Source organism: Equus przewalskii, chromosome 4 (genome assembly GCF_037783145.1).
Source record: "Equus przewalskii isolate Varuska chromosome 4, EquPr2, whole genome shotgun sequence".
In the NCBI taxonomy this organism is placed as follows: domain Eukaryota; kingdom Metazoa; phylum Chordata; class Mammalia; order Perissodactyla; family Equidae; genus Equus; species Equus przewalskii.
The window spans coordinates 20,554,032-20,573,797 of NC_091834.1; the positions used below are offsets into that span (position 1 = coordinate 20,554,032).

At 45.1% G+C, this 19,766-nt stretch overlaps 1 protein-coding gene across 4 annotated transcripts in view; it reads right to left on the bottom strand.

Annotated features, from left to right (window-relative positions):
• The window catches only part of GRB10 (growth factor receptor bound protein 10), a 205,173-nt gene that overhangs the window by 184,641 nt on the left and 766 nt on the right, over window positions 1–19,766 (bottom strand). Inside the window, exon 1 of one of the 4 annotated variants that reach the window (XM_070615610.1) lies at window positions 19,444–19,631. The exons of the other annotated variants lie outside the window; for them this stretch is intronic. The gene's annotated coding sequence lies outside the window, so the exon portion shown is untranslated. Of the gene's footprint in view, window positions 1–19,443; window positions 19,632–19,766 lie in introns of those variants that run through there. 4 annotated transcript variants of the gene reach the window in all.

Genomic DNA, 19,766 nt, shown 5'->3' on the forward strand with positions numbered 1-19,766 from the left:
AGCCATTCCCAATTAATGCTCATCTCGGCTGTGTGTTTCCTTCTATTTAAACTTTGCCGTGGAAGACCAGAGCCCACGGCCCATGCAGAATGCACTGTGGGGTACAGAGGGGAACTGTCTCCCCAGCCTTCTCAGAGCTTCCCAACAACGTCCGGCTCTCTCCCGCTGCAGGATTACCACTCCCGGGACTGAGCACACGCTTAAGGAGGAGAAAGAGGATCTATTTTTGACCTGAGAACGTGAGATTCACTCCTCTAAATGGGGCAAGGACTTTTACAATACCTCTTATTTCTATCCATAAGGAGTCAGTACCCCACAGTGGGAGAAGAAAGACACTAGTGCACTGAGCTTGCAGTCTTCACCTTTGGGAAACCAAAATGGACCCCGAGAGGTGGTTAAAAAGTCAAAGGAACTCAAATGGCATATGTGTGCCCCAAAACCTGGTACTGAAGTAACAGAGGCTAAGCAAGGGTGTGATGGGGATGCAGACCAAGTCAGGTGACCTCTTTCACTGCCATTACCACCCCCAACAAGCTCAAACATTTTGGAAACAAAGAAGGGGTGAAGTTGTGAGAGTCATGGTACAAGATCAGTTCCCTGCCCCCAAAAGGCCACTCAAAACCCAAAGCCTTTGCTGCAACACTCAAAACTACAAAATGGCCACTCAGTCTGGAAACAAAGGTAAACTGATATTACACAATACAAAATAATACCACCTACATTTCCAAACTCCATAGCTTCTAGACCATTTGAAGCCAAGAGTCCCAGGACTGTCAAGAACACAGAATGTTTCCTGAAAAACTCCCCAGGGAAAGGGAATTAAATGTTTGTTGAAGACCTACTGTTTGCCACACACTATGAAATGAATTTACTTACACTTTCCTTTAATATTCACAAACCCTGAGAGTGAAGAACCAACATCCTCAGATGGGTCCTTCCTCTTATCACACATGTCCCCATTTACTCGAGTGGGTGGGCTCGTGGTGGAAACATGTGGCCTCTCCCTTCTTCCTTCTATTGTGGTACTCAGGGCCATAAAGAGTGTGGGACTTGGGATCCAAAGACCTGGAAGAGTTCTAACTCTTCCACTAATGCCCACTTGACCTTGAATAAGGCATTTGACTGTGAGGAACTCCCATTTCCTCAGATACAGAAAGAAGACTCTCTCGCCCTCCCTTGTAGGGTTGTCCTAAGAATCAAATGCAATCCTGGTAAACTCAGTGCTTGGCAGAGTAAGGAATTCACCACCACCCACTCAAGTTCTTGTTCTTCTCTTTCCCCAACAGCAGCACAATATCTTGTCCAAGCAGTTCTGGAGTTATTTGGGAAAAAGCAGACACCTCTCCCTTATTCCACCACAGCAACAGCAAGAGTTTGACAGCAAGATCCCCATACCAATTCAAGTTTCAGTGTTCTGTAGAAGATTCTTCTAAATATGATTTACTCTGTAAATGTTCATATCTAAGCAGGCTTCCTTAAAGCATAAGGATAGTTATACAAAGAAAGCATTCTAGAGGAATAAAGGACAAAAAAGCTATCAGATACACATACACAAAAAAACAGCAAAATGGCAGAAGTCCTCCCTTATCAGTAATTAAACGTAAATAAATTAAACCCTCCAATCAAAAGCAGACATTGGCAGAATGGAAAAAAACCCCACAAAACCCAACTATAAGCTGTCTACAGAAGACTCATTTTAGATCAAAAGACACAATGGGATTGCAAGTGAAAACATGGAAAAAGATATTTCATGTTAATAGTAACAAAAAGAGAGCTGGGGTGGCTATATCAACATGACCTAAAATAAACTTTAAGTCAAAACTGTTACAAAGACAAAGAAAGATAATAGAGAGAGAGAGAGAGAGAGAGAGAGAAAAGGGTCAATTCACCAAGAAGCTATAACAATTATAAACATATATGCACCAAAAATCAGAGCCCCAAAATGTATGAGGCAAACACTGAGAGAATTAAAGACCGAAATAGTTCTATAATAAGAGTTGGAGACTTTCATAATGGAGAGAACAACCAGACTGAAGATCAATAAGGAAACAGAGGACTTGATCACTATAAACCAACTGGACCTAACAGGCATAAGCAGAACACTCTACCCATTGACAGCAGAATCACATTTTTCCTAAGGGGACATGGAACATCCTCAAGGATAGACCATATGTTAGTACACAAAAGAAGTCTTATCAAATTTAAAAAGATTGAAGTCATAAAAAGTATCTTTTCCAATCACAATTAAACAAAACTAGAAATCCACAGAAGTAAAACTGGAAAATACAAAAATACGTGGAAATTAACACACTCTTTAAAAACTAATGGACCAAGGAAGAAATCACAAGAGAAATTTTAAAATATCTTGAGACAAATGAAAACAAAAACAGACATATCAAAACTTATAGGATACTGCAAAAACAGTGCTAGGAAGGAAATTTATAACTGTAATGCTTACATTAAAAAAAAAAGATCTCAGGGGCTGGCCCCGTGGCCGAGTGGTTAAGTTCACGCGCTCCGCTGCAGGCGGCCCAGTGTTTCGTTGGTTCGAATCCTGGGCGCGGACATGGCACTGCTCGTCAGACCATGCTGAGGCAGCGTCCCACATGCCACAACTAGAAGAACCCACAACAAAGAATACATAACTATGTACCGGGGGGCTTTGGGGAGAAAAAGGAAAAAATAAAATCTTAAAAAAAAAAAAAAGATCTCAGGGGCTGGCCCCGTGGCCGAGTGGTTAAGTTCACGCGCTCCGCTGCAGCGGCCCAGTGTTTCGTTGGTTTGAATCTTGGGCGCGGACATGGCACTGCTCACCAAACCACGCTGAGGCAGCGTCCCACATGCCACAACTAGAAGGACCCACAACAAAGAATATACAACTATGTACGGGGGGGCTTTGGGGAGAAAAAGGAAAAAAATAAAATCTTAAACCTTTACGTAGGTTGAGAAGGAGAAAAGACTCAAATTGCTAAAATTAGAAATGAAAGTGGGGACACTACTACAGAATCCAGATTTTACAGAAATAAAAAGGATTACGAGAGAAGACAACAAACAATTTTAGGCCAACAAATTAGATAACCAAGATGAAACAAATTCCTAAAACATATCATCTACCAAAACGAATCATAAAGAAATAGAAAATCTGAACAAATCTGTAACTATTAAGGAGATTAAATCAATAATCAAAAACCTCCTGGGGCCAGCCCGGTGGCATAGTGGTTAATTTGCATGCTCCACTTTGGTGGCCGAAGGTCCACGGGTTCAGAGCCCAGGCACGGACCTACACACAACTTATCAGGCCATGCTGAGGGGGCATCCCACATACAAAAAATAGAAGAAGATTGACAGAGATGTTAGCTCAGGGCCGATAGTCCTCACCAAAAAACAAAAACCTCCCAATGAAGAAAAGCCCTGAACCAGATGGCTTCGCTGAAGAATCCTACCAAATATCTAAATTATTCAAATCAACCCTTCTCAAACTCCTCCAAAATCCTGAAGGATGGACTCATTCTACGAAGCCAGCATTACCCTGACACCAAAGTCAAAGACACTACAAGAAAACTATAGATAATATCCCTGGTGATTACTGATGCAAAAATCCTCAATAAAATACCAGCAAAGCAAATTCAGCAGCATATTAAAAGGATTATACACCTGACCAAGTGGAATTTATTCATGGAATGCAAGGACAGTTTAACACACAAAAATCAATCAGTGTGATACAACACATTAATAGAACAAAGGAAAAAACCATATGATCATCTTAATTGACAGAGAAAAAGCATTTGACAAAATTCAACACCCTTTCATGATAAAAACCCTCAATAAACTAGGAATAGAAGGTGTTTTGGTCCATTCTGGCTGCTATAACAAAATACCACAGATTAGATAATTTATAAACAACAGATACGTACTTCTCATGGTTCTGGAGGCTAAAAGTCCAAGATCAGGGTAGTAGCATGGTGGGTGAGGGCCATCTTCCAGGTCACAGACTTCTCACTGTATTCTCACATGACAGAAAGAGCTACAGAGTTGTATGGGATCTCTTTTATAGGAGTACTAATCTCATTCATGGGGGCTGCACCCTCATGATCTAATCACCTCCCAAAGGCTCCATCTGCTAGGATTTCAACCTATGAATTTTGGGGGATACAAACATTCAGACCCTAGAAGAAGGAAACTTCCTTACCAGGACAAAGTTTGCCATATATGAAAAACTCTCAGCTAACATCATATTCAAAGGTGAAAGAGTGAAAGCCTTTCCTCTAAGATCAGAAACAAATCAAGGAGCCTGCTTTCACCACTTCTATTCAACACAGTATTGGAAGCTCTAGCCAGAGAAATCAGACAAGAAAAAGAAAAGGTACCCAAACTATACAGGAAAAACTAAAATTATTTCTGTTCTCAGATGACATAATTTTGTAGAAAACCAAAGATCCCACAAACACACAAAACTTTAAAGTTAAATAAATTCATCAAAGTTACAGGATACAAAATCAACATACAAAAATCAGTTGCATTTCCAAACAATGACAATGAACAATCCACAGATGAAATTATGACAACAATTCCATTTACAATAGCATCAAGAATAATAAAATAATTAGGAATAAATTTAACCAAGCAAAAGATTTGTACATCGAAAACTAAAAAACGTTGCTCTAAGAATATAAAGAAGACCCAAGTAAGAAAAGATATCTCATGTTCATGGATTGGAAGACTTAATATTGTTAAGTCAAAACAATCTACAGACTCAATGCAGTCCCTATCGAAATCCCACCAGCACTTTTTGCAGAAATAAAAAAGCCATCTGAAATTCACATGGATTTTCAAGGTACCCTCAATAGCCAAAATAATATTGAAAAAGAAGATCGAAGTTGGAGGACTCACACTTCCTGATTTCAAAACTTACTACAAAGCTACAATAATTGAAACAGTGTGATATTGGCATAAGGACAAAGAGACTAACAGAATAGAACAGAGGGTCCAGAAATAAACCCTCACATATGTGGTGGATTGATTTTCAACAAGGGTACCAAGACCATTCAATGGGGAAGGAAAGTCTTTCCAACAAATGATTCTGGGAAAACTAGATATGCACATGAAAAAAAATGAAATGAACCCTTACCTTACACCACAAACAAAATTAACTCAAAATGGATCAAACACCTAAACAAAGAGGCTAAAACTTAAAACTATGAAACTCTTAGAAGAAAATAAAGGAGAAAATCTTCTTGGAGATTTTACCAAAAGAAAACTTAGGAGAAAATGACTGCCTGGATATGACACCAAAAGTAAAGGACACAAAGTAATAAAACAGATAAATTGAACTTCATCAAAACTAAAAACTTTTGTGCATCACAGACAAGAGACCGAAAAGATAACCCACAGAAAGGGACAAAATAGTTGCAAATCATATATTTGATAAGGATTACCATCCAGAATATATAAAGAATGTCTACCACTCAACAACAAAATGTACATCAAAACCACAATGAGATACCACTTCACGCCTACTGCAACAGATATTATAAAAAAAAAAAGAATCAGAAATGATCAAGTATTAGTGAGGATGTGGAGAAAGTAAAACAATTGTGCACTGCTGATGGGAATGCAAAATGGTGCAGCCACTGCGGAAAACAGTTTGGCAGTTCCTCAAAAAGCTAAACACAGAATTACCATACGGTGGAGCAGTTCTACTTCTGGGTATATACCCAAAATCTGAAAACTGAGACTCAAACAGATACCGTACAGCAATGTTCGTAAAAGCATTATTCACAACAGTCAAAGGTGGAAACAACCCAAATATCCACTAACTGTTGAATGGATAAACAAGTGTGGTATAAACATAACAGAATACCATCCAGCCATAAAAAGGAATGAAGTACCAATAAATTCTACAGCATGGATGAACCTTGAAAACCTTACATTAAATGAAAGAAGCCAGATAGAAAAACCACACATTATATGATCTCATTCATAAGCACATCTCAAATAGTGAAATCTAAAGGCAGAAAGTAGATTAGTCGTTGCTTAGGGTTGGGTGGGGGTGATGGAGACAGAGGGATAACTAATGAGTGGAGGGTCTCTTTTTGACATCAGGAGTTGTCCAAACTGTGGTGGTAATTGTACACATCTGTGAATATACTAACCGGACATTATACATACTATAACTATCTATCTACATACACATGCTAACTGCACATATCTGTGAATATACTAACTGTAATTGAGTTGTACACTTTAAATTTAATTGGATAAACATATGGTATGTGAAGTATATCTTAATAAAGCTGTTTTAAAAAAAGAAAGAGGACTCAAAGCCTATCTGCTACTAAGATATATTCAGCACAAAAGGGGTATCACGCCCCCTAAATTTGGAACCACCATAATCTATCTTCCTCTTGGCATGTCACACTAAATTTTCTGAAAGTTCTGCCATAAGAAATAAACTTTATCTATCCCAGCACTTCCAAGCATACTTGGCCACAAATATTAGCCCTTGTGGCATCTATCAACCTTCAGGAAGCACTAAGATGTCCAACATCACCACATGCCTAGGGAGATGCTTGGTAAAGGATGACAAAGGAACAAGGTTCAAAGCCCCATGGGGTCCACCATACATGTGTTAAGCTACTAGGTTAGGCAAGAATACAAAAACTCAACGGGTCCGTTATCCAAGGAAGGATTTTGGTGGCAGAATTTTTCAAAAGGTGGAAGGAAGAAGAGGTGATGCTCAGGGTGGACCCTGACACACACAACAGACTCACAGACATAAGACAAAAGCTGCTGTCATGCCACCTCCCCTAACGGGGAAAGACCACCCAGCCCTACCTTTTCAGGTATGGCCCATCTAGACAGCCTCCTGGGGACCTGGGTGGTGTCTCTCTCCACTGCTTGGGGCCCTTGGAGGTCACTCGGGGTTCTCATCTGATGCTGAGACGTGAAGGTATGAAGCAGGACCTCAAGAGAAGTGAGGTGCTGTAGTTTACAAGCTCACTGGGGACACAAATCCCACATTCCTAAAATGAAGGCAAGTAGCGCTTCCAGACGACTCAAGATTCAAAAGGTTTCAAACCTTTGTAAGTTCTCCCTCCTCATAAACAAAAGACAAGCCACTGAATAAAACCCATGGGACCCAAGTAAATATCAAAGCAGGACTCCGCAAATACTTATAAATGGAATAAAGGATGGACACATTTAAGAATGCCACTTACAACAATATAGGGTTCACCACTGAAAAATTTTGGCAGAATTCGTGACTTAAGTAATAGCATTAGTAATAATAGCTGTTACAGGGTAAAGTATCCTTTTCAGAGAATTTCTAGAGAAGAAACCGAAGATAAAATGGGAGGAAACATATTAGGACCATAGTATACAGTATGACTCTCTGACCAGCACCACGCACATAGCCTGGGAGTTGGAGAGAAATGCAGATTCTCAGGCCCCACTCCAAACTTACTGCATTAGAATCTGCATTTTAACGATCCCTAGAAGACTCACATGCATATTAAGGGTTAAGAAGTACTGTTTAGACACTGTTAATATTTAACATGTGTCATTACTGAAGTTTGCCAGCTCTCTCCAGGAAAATAAGTGAAAAACACATTTATATCACCTCTTTATTGTTCAATCAACCCACGCCATCCCTCTGCTCACCGTCCCTTCTCCAGACGTCATTATTTTCAATCTAAGTGGGGCAGGAACAGACTAAGACGACAGACTGGATCCTCAAACATCTGTTGAATGAATGACTGAACAGGTCCTTGTCGAAAGCCATCCAGGGCACTGCTCGAAACTCTTATCCCATCTAAGCACTAAAAACTGCTGAAAGCTACACCGTCATCAGTGGCAAAGGCGAATAACCAGACCTGAGCCACCAACACTGCTTTGACAGCACTCAGAAGCTGGCTCCCAGACACAGTGAAAGAAGGAGAGAAAAATTATTTGTAAGAGATGTAATGATGTATTTACATATTTAGCATTTTCTTCCCCAGCTAATATCAGATTTGAACTGCGGCCATCTTGAATTCAGCTGCAACCCTTCCAGATGCCTGCAGTAACTCCCCCACAGACCAGGAGAGTTCCTGGAGAGGATAGTCCTGGACCCCCTGCCCAAGGAGACAGAGAAGAGAAGGGAAGGAAGGAGCAAATGGATTCAGTAAATACCTCATGGCCCCCAACCCAAGTCGCTGCTCAGCATTTTCCTGCCCCTTTAACTGAACCTCTACCAGTCCTGGGAGCTGGGAAGCCACTCCACATGGGAGGACGGAAAGGGAAGATGTTTCCTAAATAAATCCGTAAGCTTCGTGGAAAAGGTTCAGATATTTGTAGGGTTTGCGATGGGTTAGGTCTTTTTGGGCCATTTCCAATAAGTGAATTCTACAAAATATGAGTAAATACAGTACATCTCACCAATTTGGATTTGATGTGTGGCCAGCCAAGTGCCAGGCATGCTTCTTCGGTGTCCTGCACCGCATGGGGCTGGGTGAGCCCCGGGGACTGGGCCAACCTCTTTTTTAAGCCTGACAAAAAACACAGAAACAAGAAGGCTCACACAATGGTCTCTTGTCACACATTCTCCTAGACCTGCCAGGGTCCACAGGGCTCAGACTGCCCTAATGCACCCCTCATTCGGCGCATGACCTTTCCCTTAGGCAATGATTCTGGCAGGTGGGAGCTGCTAAGTTTCTGACCCAAGTGCCAAAAGCCCAAGTGTTTACAAGGCCCGCAGCCCCTGAGCTCGGGTGACTTCTGAACAAAGATCACTTCTCAAGCCTGTGCCCATAAGGATCACCTGGCCATTTCACCATGACATGGGATTCCAGGCCATAACGCCTGAGAGTCAGTTTCATAGATCAGAGCAAGGTCTGAGGATATGCACTGAGAGGGAGGGGGTTCTGAAACAGGTGTTTCAGAGGTCACACCTTGAAAATGCCTGGTCTTTCCTATACATTCCTCCACCTGGGCATTATCAGAGCACAACCTCCCCCATCTGAAAGGAAGGTGCACCTGATCGGTCCATGTGCGATTCCTAAAACACTCTCACTAAACCACAAGTCCGCACCCCAAGCAACTACACAGCTTTTGTGGGACCACAAGGGCAGAGTGTCAGTGAGTTTAGACAATAGCAGAAATGTCACCAAACTCCAAAATTCAAAAGATGCAGTGTTCTCTGAAAGTTCAGAAACCCAGCTGTGGGGTGGTAATTAAATGATGGCTCAAGGATCAAGCAGAGTTGGAAATCCTTAGAAAATGCTAAAAATAACTCATTTTTATTCTACCATTCTTGAATTCCTCCAAACCCACCGAACCAATAGTGAAATTACCATTAATTCTGTCTACTGCATTCTTTGGCAGTTAGCATGCATCCTCCTCTCTCCTACCTGGCAGAACCCACCATCCCTGTCTCACAGGTACAGACGCAAGGGGCACAACAGAGATTCACCCCTAAGTCTGCCCCGTGTACAAACACCCTACCCCGCAACGAAACCATGCTTTGGCATACGGCTGTCTAGCACCCCAAAAGTTAAATAGGTTCTCCCATCGGTCTTTATCACCTTTATACCCTGGAGTGTCAGAGGAGTGGAAAATCTCAATGAGAACCCTCTCCCCTCCCCACTCCCTCACCTCCCCATGCCCATCCTCTCACTGCCCCATGCCCTGAGCTTGTGGGTCCCAGGCTAAAGGGGGCTGTGAGACCTGCTCCCACCACAGGCAGAGACACCCCAGCACCCCACACTGAAAGCAAAGGAGCAGAGACCTGCACTAGACTAAAGGCCGTGCCTGGTCCCACGGCCACTTCTAACCAGACTCTGGGGCTCGGAACTTTGAGGCACCAACACCCCAAAATCCCTGCTGTCACTCAGGCCTTTCATACTTACATAGACAACACAGAAAGGCACCCCCTCTTCCTGCTGGCCTAGGAATGAAACCGTTTGGCAATGCAGACAGGAGCCTCCCCAGACAATAGCTACCTGTGTGTGGTACCCCCAACAAGAGCTCTATCAACACCCTGACAGAGACTCCTGCCATCAACCGACAAACGGCAGTAACCAAATGGACAACAGACATGTGAAACAGGTGACCTGACTGTTTTTCTGAGGAGCGAGGGCAAGAAAGTCGCACCTGTGTTTGGAGCAATTAGTTGACCTCCATCAAGGGTGCAGATCTCCCCAACATCCACCACCTCGCCTTAACCGCCCCATGGCTTCCTGGAGGGAGGAGGAGGGCTTTTGGAGAAAGATACAATGTGACAGGACGTGGTTATCCAAGCCTTTTGAACCAGACTATACAGGTTTAAAAGAAGTGCACGCAGGCCTTGAAATTCCATTTTTAGCAGAGAAAAAGGCCCAGTTTCCCAGGAAGCCGCTATATAGTCCTTTTCACCAGCTGGCTCCCACACCCTCCGCCTACCACTAGGCTAAGTAAGAGGCAGTGGACGGGTTTGTCTGGGTGCAGTTATTCCCTGTTACATATTAAACAATTTAGATTAGACATGGTTACATAACACCGTGGAGAGCTAACATCCACAGAGGTTGCAGAACCCTAGACTCCGAAGGGCTGGCCAGAGACTGGGCCAGGGAGTGGCACTGCGGAGAGTGCACGGACACTCGGAGTCCCTGGGCACCAAATGCCACGGCGAGAACAAACGGCACACTGCTGACCACTCGGGGTCTTTCCAGATGCCCCACAGCTGGCCCTTCCCGCCCCGCGCGTGAAGGAAGTATGACGGAGCCACACTGCAGGATGGACCCTGGCATATCCATGTCCATGCTGGGCACCAACTGTGCCATTCCCACCACACCCGGTTGCTGTGCACATCGCAGCCAGGGCCTGAGCCCCTGCACAGTACGCAGTGCACCAGCATGGGATACCAGACTGGGGGTCCGCACAGCTCCACCCTGACAAGGGACCTTCAGTGCAGAACATCAGATCCCGGGGTCCTGAGCACCCCCAGACACAGTCTGACATGTTCTTACATGAAAAAACCAGGAAGCCATCCTGGCAAGGGTAGGATACCACCTTGTCTCCCAAATATGCCTGATAGGACCCACTTCTATCATCCCCCATGTGCCCAGAGGACCCTATGGCAGAGCCCCAGCCACCCTGCCCTCAGACCACACTCCATAGCTTCAAGAGGATGGCACTTCTGAGGAAGCTGGGGAGAACACAGCCTGGTCCACAGGAATCCTAGGACCAAACTCCATGAGATGCAATCATGCCCCAAAGCCCCAGAGGGACCCTTTGTGGCCCCATCTCCCTCCACCCAAATCCTTGGTTCTCATGGCAATCTAAAAGAATCCCCTGCTCCCTCTATTGCCTCTCACAGGTCTTCACAGGCCACCTCTACCCTGCTGGGCAAGGAACCCCAAAAGCCCTCCTTATCCACCCATGAAACCATGCAGAGCACTGGGCTGGGGGAAAACTCCAGCTCACAAGCCAGACATGTGAGCAGCGCCTCCACTCTCTCCACCAGCTAGGGGGCCTGTGTAACTGCCCGACCAGCCACTTCTGGTTGTCCAGGATCACTACTGTCTCATACCCGTCCCCCCAATGTGAGAGCAAGAACACCAAGGAAGGGAGACACATTTCTTGAAGCCCCAGGCATAAAGCTACTAGACATGATAAAGTAGAGTTCCATTTAAAATGATAGTTAGCAAGGAAAATAATAGATACATTTCGAGTATCTGCTAGTCACTTTATATAGATATATATAAATATACACACACATATACACACATAAACACAACCCTGCAGCAAATGAAAGGAAAAAAGGCCTGCAGATGTTAAGTGACTTGCACAAGGCGACAGAGGTAGTAAGCAGATGTCATACTTCTCTCTATCAGAGAAGATGGCAGGGATTTTGGGAATGCAAAAGACCAGGTTTTTTTCCTGAAGCAGTGACAGGTCTCTAGGCCTTTGGTACCACACTGAGCACAGGTGGGCCACTGCAGCTGACACAGGACCAACGATGTCCCCAGGGCTCACAGCAGCCTTGTCAGGGACTTAAAGAGGCTTCTTCAGACAGTGTGGCCAGTCGAGGAAACAATACCTAAGATACGGCACAAGGGGCTCCCCACACAATGAGGCAACCAGCGACACCCTCAGGCCCACAGTTGGCTCCTCAGTGGTATCTTTGAAAGTGGGCCAGAGAAGGGCCCAGACTCTAAGCAAAGCTTTGAACCTCAAAGACGGAGGGAGACCAAGCAGAGTGGGTCACACACCATCAGCCTCACCTGTATCGGCCTCTGTCCGGCCACTGCTGGAGCGACCACCTGAGTGTGGGCCCAGTAAGCCCCATGGACAAGCAAGCCCTGCCCACGTGGCCTGCGCCCAGCACCCAGCACTCTCAGGCTCACACCCAAGGGCCTGGCTGGTGGGGATGGGCAGTGACTGGAAGATAAATTCCTCTCCTCTCCACCCCAGCCCCAGGACTGTAGAGAATCACGATATGGAGCCATCTCTCAGCTTCTCTCAGTCACACGTGGTGGCTGCCTGGGGACCAGCCTCATGGCTCTCCTTCCTTCCTGCCTCCCTCTCTCTCCTCACCCCTCCTTCCCCAGGTCTGCATACCTGAATAAAACACGCACCTAAGCTCTTGCCTGCTATAGGCTTTGCTTTCTGGGTAAGCCAGACACAAATACAAAAAAAAATTAAAAATAAATAACGTAAAAACTGGAGAGAAGAAACTATGCAAAAAAAAGAAAAAACAAAAATGGAAACTAATAGCCCCAAAAAGAGATTTTAAAAAACAGTGCATCTATGAAACAAGAATATTATGCCATTAAAATAAGAATAATTGATCTGGGTGGTGATGTCATGTCAATGCGGCTTCATCAATTGTAACAAATGTCCCACTCTGGTGGGGGACGTTGAGAGTGAGGGGGCTGTGCATGTGTCGGGGGAGGGGGCACATGGGAAATCTCTGTATTTTCTGCTCAATTTTGCAGTGAATCTAAAACTGCTATAAATAATAAAGTCTATTAAAAATAATCAAAAAAGAAAAGAGAGGCCCTTGGAAATTAAACATGAAAATAGAAATTTAAAATCCAATAGAAAGGTTAAAAAGTCAAGTTGATATACTCCAAAACCTAGAACACCACAAGAGATCTGGACAGAAGATAAGATAATTAGATAACCAGTACAGGCAGCTAACAACCAAATAAAAGCCATTCTAGAGAGAGAGAAAAGGAAAAATGGAAGAAAAGAAATTAAAGAATTAATTCAAAAAGTGTCCCAGCCCCGAAGGACCTGAGTTTTCAGCCTGAAGGGGCCTTTGAGGTACCCCACGTGACAGACGAAGACCCGCCAACAAGGCATATCTTCAAGGGATTTCCAAAGACACAAAGAGAATATCCTATAAGCTTCCAGACATGAAAAAAAGAAAAAAACATGGAGAAGATTTCATCCAAAGAATCAAGAATCAGATTAGCTTCCTTCTCAACTCTACTCTGCCGAAAGAGAGTGGCAGCCTTCAAATTTCTGAGCAAAAACTATCTCCAATTTAGAAGTCTATGCTCGGACAAACTATTGGCTGTGAGGTAGAGTGAGGACATTTTCAAACACACAAGGTCTCAAGAAATTTGCACGCACCTCTTTTTTGGAAGCTATGATGGAATATTCTCCATCAAATTTTGGGAAGAAACCAGGAAAGTAGAGTCATGAGGCCCAAGAGAAAGGCAAAGGGCATGCCCAGAATGATGGAAAAGGAAGATTCCAGGAAGACAGCTGAGCAGGGATCCTCAAGGGCAGCCAGGTCAGAGTGGGCCAAAAGGCACATGAGAGATTGCTTCCAAAGGATAAAAGCGGCCAAATACCCAGGGAGTCTGAAAGGAGATTTGCACACTGTCAGTCTGGAGTGGGGGTAGGGAGTAATAAGTAAATAAACTACTAAGCAAATGCAAATACAACTCCAGGAGAAAACAAACTGTCCTATGAGACAGAACATATTATCACAGTATACTACATGGCTCAGCCACGGGCAGCATTCAGGGGCTGTCACCACAGCAGCAGCAGTGTATGCTGGTCCAGCCAATCTCACCAGAAGAGATGACTGGGAGGCAGAAAGTGCAAGTGCAGAACGGGAATGGGACAGAAGGGCCAACTCCTCACCTTCCAAGGAGGGCAGTCAACGAATGTTATGCGAAACTAGGGTCTTGGGGGGCGGGGCAAGTGTCAAGGAAGTACAAAACTGCAATATATTATGTAGACAACTGCTTAGAAATACTGAGAAAAAAACAACAACAAAAAAATTGGCTGATAAGCCTGGGTACTTCTGGGGAATTGATTCTTTAAACTATGTGCATGTATCACTCTCATTAAAAAATCAAACTAAATTTAAAAACAGCCTGCCCTGGATGTTGAGGGATTAGAAAGCCAAGTGGCCCTTCAAATGCACAGAACTTGTGTGCTGAGACCAGGTCAGGCCAGCAGGAGACAGGCCCTGGGCAATGGAGAAGGGCCAGGCTAGGCCTGCAGATAACGGATGATCCAACGAGGGGACAAGCAGCCTGTCCTACCTTACGGGTCCTGCAAGGCTCCATCACACCACTAGGGAGATGCCGCCGAGGTCTCAAGTTCTCATTTCTCTAGAAACATCCTGAAGGGGTTTCCACGAGAGCCACACAATTCCTCAGAAGAGACTGAACAACATTCTAGAAAAAGCAACCTGGAGGCTCTTGGGTAACAGCCACAGGCTGTGCTGGCCCACACAAAACACTGAAAGGGCACTGGACATCACCCAGCTTAACCTCCCTCCCCACGGGAAGATTTTCAAGCAGGGTCCCAGATTTAGTGCAAGGCATTGTCCTTAAGCCAAAGGGGACCTTTTATAAGCTTGAGGCCACTGTACAAACTTCTGAACTTAAAAGTTACTCGGTTCATAGTAGCTTTTTGGTTACTAAGAGTTTCTTGGAGCAGGGAATCTTAAAATTACTACTATTAGATATGTGATATGATAAAACTTTTTATATTAAAGGGAGTTCTCAACTCATAAAACTTTGGAAGAAGACTCTCCTAGGGATGAGGGTTAAAAAAAACAAATACGTAGGGGCCGGCTTGGTGGCGTAGTGGTTAAGTTCATGAGCTCTGCTTCAGGGCCCCGGGGTTCGCAGTTTCAGACCCCCGGGGTTTGCAGTTTCAGACCCCGGGCACAGACCTAGCACTGCTTGTCAAGCCACACTGTGGCGGCATCCCACATAAAATAATGCAAGATGGCACAGACGTTAGCTCAATGTGAATCTTCCTCAAGCAAAAAGAGGAAGATTGGCAACACACGTTACCTCAGGGCCAATCTTCCTCACAAAAAAATAAATAAATAAGTAAACCAAAAGCCCAACCCATCAGCGAAGTGAGTACTTGTAGGGTCTCTCGACTCCGAGAAGCATCTCCAGTGGGATCCAGGCAGCTTATGTTCAGTGGCCCTGGAAATTCCTCACTGTTGTCCCCTGTGTGACAAGATGAGAGACAAGGGGTCTTCAGGTACCCCTCATGGTTTTCTCTTTTTCAGAGGCCCCCACGGAACTCCCAAGTGACTTGCCTCACAGCTCACAGATAGGGCTAGACAGAGGATCCAGCCCCCAACCTTGCTTCCAGCTGCGGTGACAGTAATGATGCGATGATAAAGGCCAATACACGGCAAGCTCTTTCCATGCCAAGTACTTTATGAGCCCACAATCCTGCACAAGATTGCAGCTGCTGGTACCCAGGCCCATTGACCTGGCTCAAAAACCCAGCCAGGACCTCAGGGAGTGGCAAGGCTGCCCACTAGCACAGCCCTCAGACACGTGCAGAGCCACTCCCCAAGGGCGTGGTGAGTCCATCAGGACCAGCAGTCCATGCTCATTTCAGCCTCAGCTGGAACAATATCTCTGTAGACTCAACACCAACCAAGCTCAGGGGCCTGAAGACATATGCCACCCAGCTCGACGTGCCCAAGACCGGAGGTCTTTCTGCACACCCAGGGCTGCAGCCCATCTAAGCCTGCACATCTCAGGGGTCTTCGCATTTCTTGCTCCTGGTCGCAGGGCACCAATTTTTGATGCCTATCATTATCATCATATATCAGTATGTCATCATATATCAGTGTTCATTATCATCTGGTTCAAACGGTTTGCAGCCAGCTGAAGTCTACGTTCCACCACCCATCTTTGCTCTTAAAATCCTGCCTGTGAGGTGTTCAAACTGTCCTGCTGCACGCAGGCAATAAAAGGATTCTTACAGTGACTGATGCTCAAAGCAGGTTATGGTCAGTTCAACAAGGTTTTGTACAGCTAACATGCTCAAAGCACTGGGAGACAAAAATACGAAAAGCAGACTGTCCTTTCCAGCAGACCATGCAGGTTAACAGAAAGCAGGATAACCCAGTACACAAGGTGCTCCTAAGACAAGGCTGACTGTGCACAGAGGCAGTGTCTCTGAGCCCTCACTAAAAGCCACACACTTAGCACACAAGGTTCGCACAACCCCCACGGCATCCTACCTTCCAAGAGCCTTTCAAGGTAAACACCCTTACGACTCCCACTTCACCAAGGGGTGCAGCCAACTTGTTGAGGCTCGCCGAGCGGGTCAATGGCAGAACCAACAGTCACACTGAGGCAGCATGCCTCATGCACTCATCAGTACTGGCCGCAGCCCCCAGCAGAACAAAAAGGGAGTGAACAGAGGGAAGAAGACTCCTCTCCAGCACCCACAGTAGATGATAAAACCCACAGTCCACTCTGGCTGCTCCAGCCTAGATAAGGAAAGCCTCAAATAAGGACTGAATAATTGAGGAAAATCTCCCCCCAATCCATGTGGAAATTCCATGGCTGAAAAACAGGAATAATCCTCTCATTCTCCCAGTGGCATCCAGTCATGACGAACCCACTTCATCCTCGGTGTTCCAGGCAGGAATCCTAAAGCAAGACTATGACTTAAAGGGGCAGACAATCTACCTCCCCCACGACACCCCCTTCTTTCATGAATGGGCTAAAGAGCACCTAGGCAAGAGAGGCTTCCCTCATTCTCAAACCAGTCTCTCTCCCACACCGGCTAAAAGGGAGAGCTCCTCAGAGTCGGCGTATCCCAAAAGCAGAAAGCCAGAACCACACATTTCCAACGGAGATGATTTTGTATAACCCCAGGACATGCGTTTTTTGTTGCCATCTGAAAGGACAGCCACGCCATTTTTCCTTCCACTATTAAAGAAAAGCCATCAGCCTTTCCACAAGCTTGCGGTTTTAAGCTTTGCCTGCTTTCATCTCCTTACAGTTAACAGGTCCCGTGATCACCAGGAGCACAGACAAAAGCCCGTTCCTCAGAGATCAGCTCAGAAGCCCCTTGAAGCCAGAGAGGGCAGTCGGAGGCAAAGGTATGCCGGCTGGAGGGAGGAGATGGGGCAACAGAGACAGCTCCCCAGAAGTGTGCAGCTAAAATACTAAGGCAAGTTCAATGCCAGCCAGTGCTTGAACGGATCAGATCAGTTAATACACCCATTAGAGCACAGACCTTGTCCAAGGTTCCCAGATCCCCAAAGCGCCCAAGCCTCACCCACCAAGTAGCCTGACTGTCTAAATTTCTTCCATAACCTCCCACACTTCTACAGGTAAGCAAAAAAATTAAGTAAGACAGGTTGTAAAAAATCTCCAATAGTAGAAAAGTTTTATTTAAATTTTGAACACAACTGGACATTTAAATAAAACACAAGGCAAATATTTTCTCCTCATGAGCCTATGCAACTTCACATTGGTTTAAGACAGAGAAACAGGCAAGGGGATTATGCGTATGCAAACCGCAAATGCACAAGCTCCTTCCCATGAACCAGGACAGAAGTCCCCTGCAGTTAGCTCCAAGTTCTGACAGGCAGGCCAGCTAGACCGAGACACCAGCTCAAACACATCCAACCATTGTGCAGGTTTTCCTTCCCCTGCAGTTAGGAGCTGGACAGAATTCCAAAGAAATAAGTTCTTTAAATTATGCCACCTTCAAAACATTAGGTTTTACCAGATATACCAATGCAGAACTTCTACACCTCTAAGATGTGGCTGAAGGCACAACAGATGTCTTTGTTAAGCAGGAGTTCAGTTTCTATATATTGTAAAGTCTCAGACCAGCCACATCATCAAATTCAAAAGTTCTGTGCTGGCTCTTATAGATTCTGCCTTCGCTCTTCTCTCCCATTGGTGGCTGACTGGCCACAGAGACGGTCACTGTTACTGGGCCAGGGCTGCCCTGGGTTCCGGTCCTGGTGGCTACCGCCATACAAAGCCCTGGACAAATAGCTAGAATGAACCTGCCCAGCTCTAGGGAAAACAGAAGACATTTTTCCCCACCCAATGCTGCCCCAAAAGTGGGAGAGACCGCGGCAATGCGCAAGAGTTGACAGTAGGGGTAGACAGCTTTTATTAAAACATTGTTTCGATTACAATAAACATAACTACCATATCAAACTCATGACTTTGTGGATATCAAAGTTTCCTCCCAAAATGTGTATTTAAGTACAAAAAGTGAGAGGACAAAAGAAAATATTGATAACGGCCTGGTGAGATGGCAGAAATCTGGAAGGCCGGGAGCCACGGGAATGGTAACAGAGCCTCCTACCTCTCTGGGAGTGCGACTGGCAGAGGGACCTCCTCCTCCACGCCATTTCTCTCCCAGAGGCAGATGTTCAGGAGCAGAAAACACAGAGGACTAAAAAGATCCAAAGCTTAGGCTCTGGTGACAGCTCTGTCATGTGCCGGCCATGTGACCCTGGGCATGCCAATTAACTTCCTGAGTCTCGGTTTCCATACCTGTAAAATGGGGATCACGGGGCTGTAGAGGATTAAAAGCAACAAGGCTTTGAATGTGTCTGGGAAACTGTGAAACGCTGCAGAAGTATCAGCCACTGCGCTTCTCAGTTACACAAGCACGCTTGCTGGGTGTGTAACTCTCTGTCCTCAAATTCCCTCCCTCCCTATAATCTGGGGATTGGCCTGTGTGGCCCTTCTCTCTCAAGTGTTCCCAGTAAAACTCAAATATTATGTGCAGTAATCCTAGGGTTCTGATTTTTAACAGAAAAACCGAGTCATCTAGAATCATTCCTGGAAACACATTTGATTTCAGGGTTTTTACTGAATAAAATACTCCCCTAAAAGACACTTCGCCACGGCCATAAGCCAGAATTTCTTCTGCTATAGAAACCTGGATTCTACCTATTTTTCCTCCTGGAAAGAAAGAGGGGGACCCTAGGTCGACTCTTGCGAACAATTACCAGCTCTGTGCTGTAAACCCTAGTCAACGCCTGTTGCTGCGCTAACATGTGTTCTTAGTAAAACCGAGCGAAACGTTAAATAGAGCACCATTTATGAAACTCGGGGGCTCCAAACGGCTGAATCAGCATTTTCAGAAACAAAGTGTTCTGGGCCTGGCCTTGTAAACAGCAGCAAAGAGAAAGTTGTGCAATAACGCCTATTTACTCACGAGCGCTACTTGTTTTGGTCTTTTCTTTGCATCTCTTGAATGACACCGGGTACAACGTTTGCGAGAAAGCGTTCTTTCATACGCAGCGTAAAGATCCAGGACCGTGTAAAAGTCACCTGTGGCTCCCCTGCATTACCCAACGTCTCGGTCAAAGCAAACGACCAAAAGTTGGAGTTTCTTCCAGTCTCAAAACAAGTCGAACACAATAAAAAGTAGAGAATACTCTAATTTCCATAACGCACATGCTCGTGGGCCGTCGCCAGGCAGGCGTTTGGAGAGGCAATCAGCAAAGGCGGAGAGTTGCATCAGAAATTTCCTTCTGC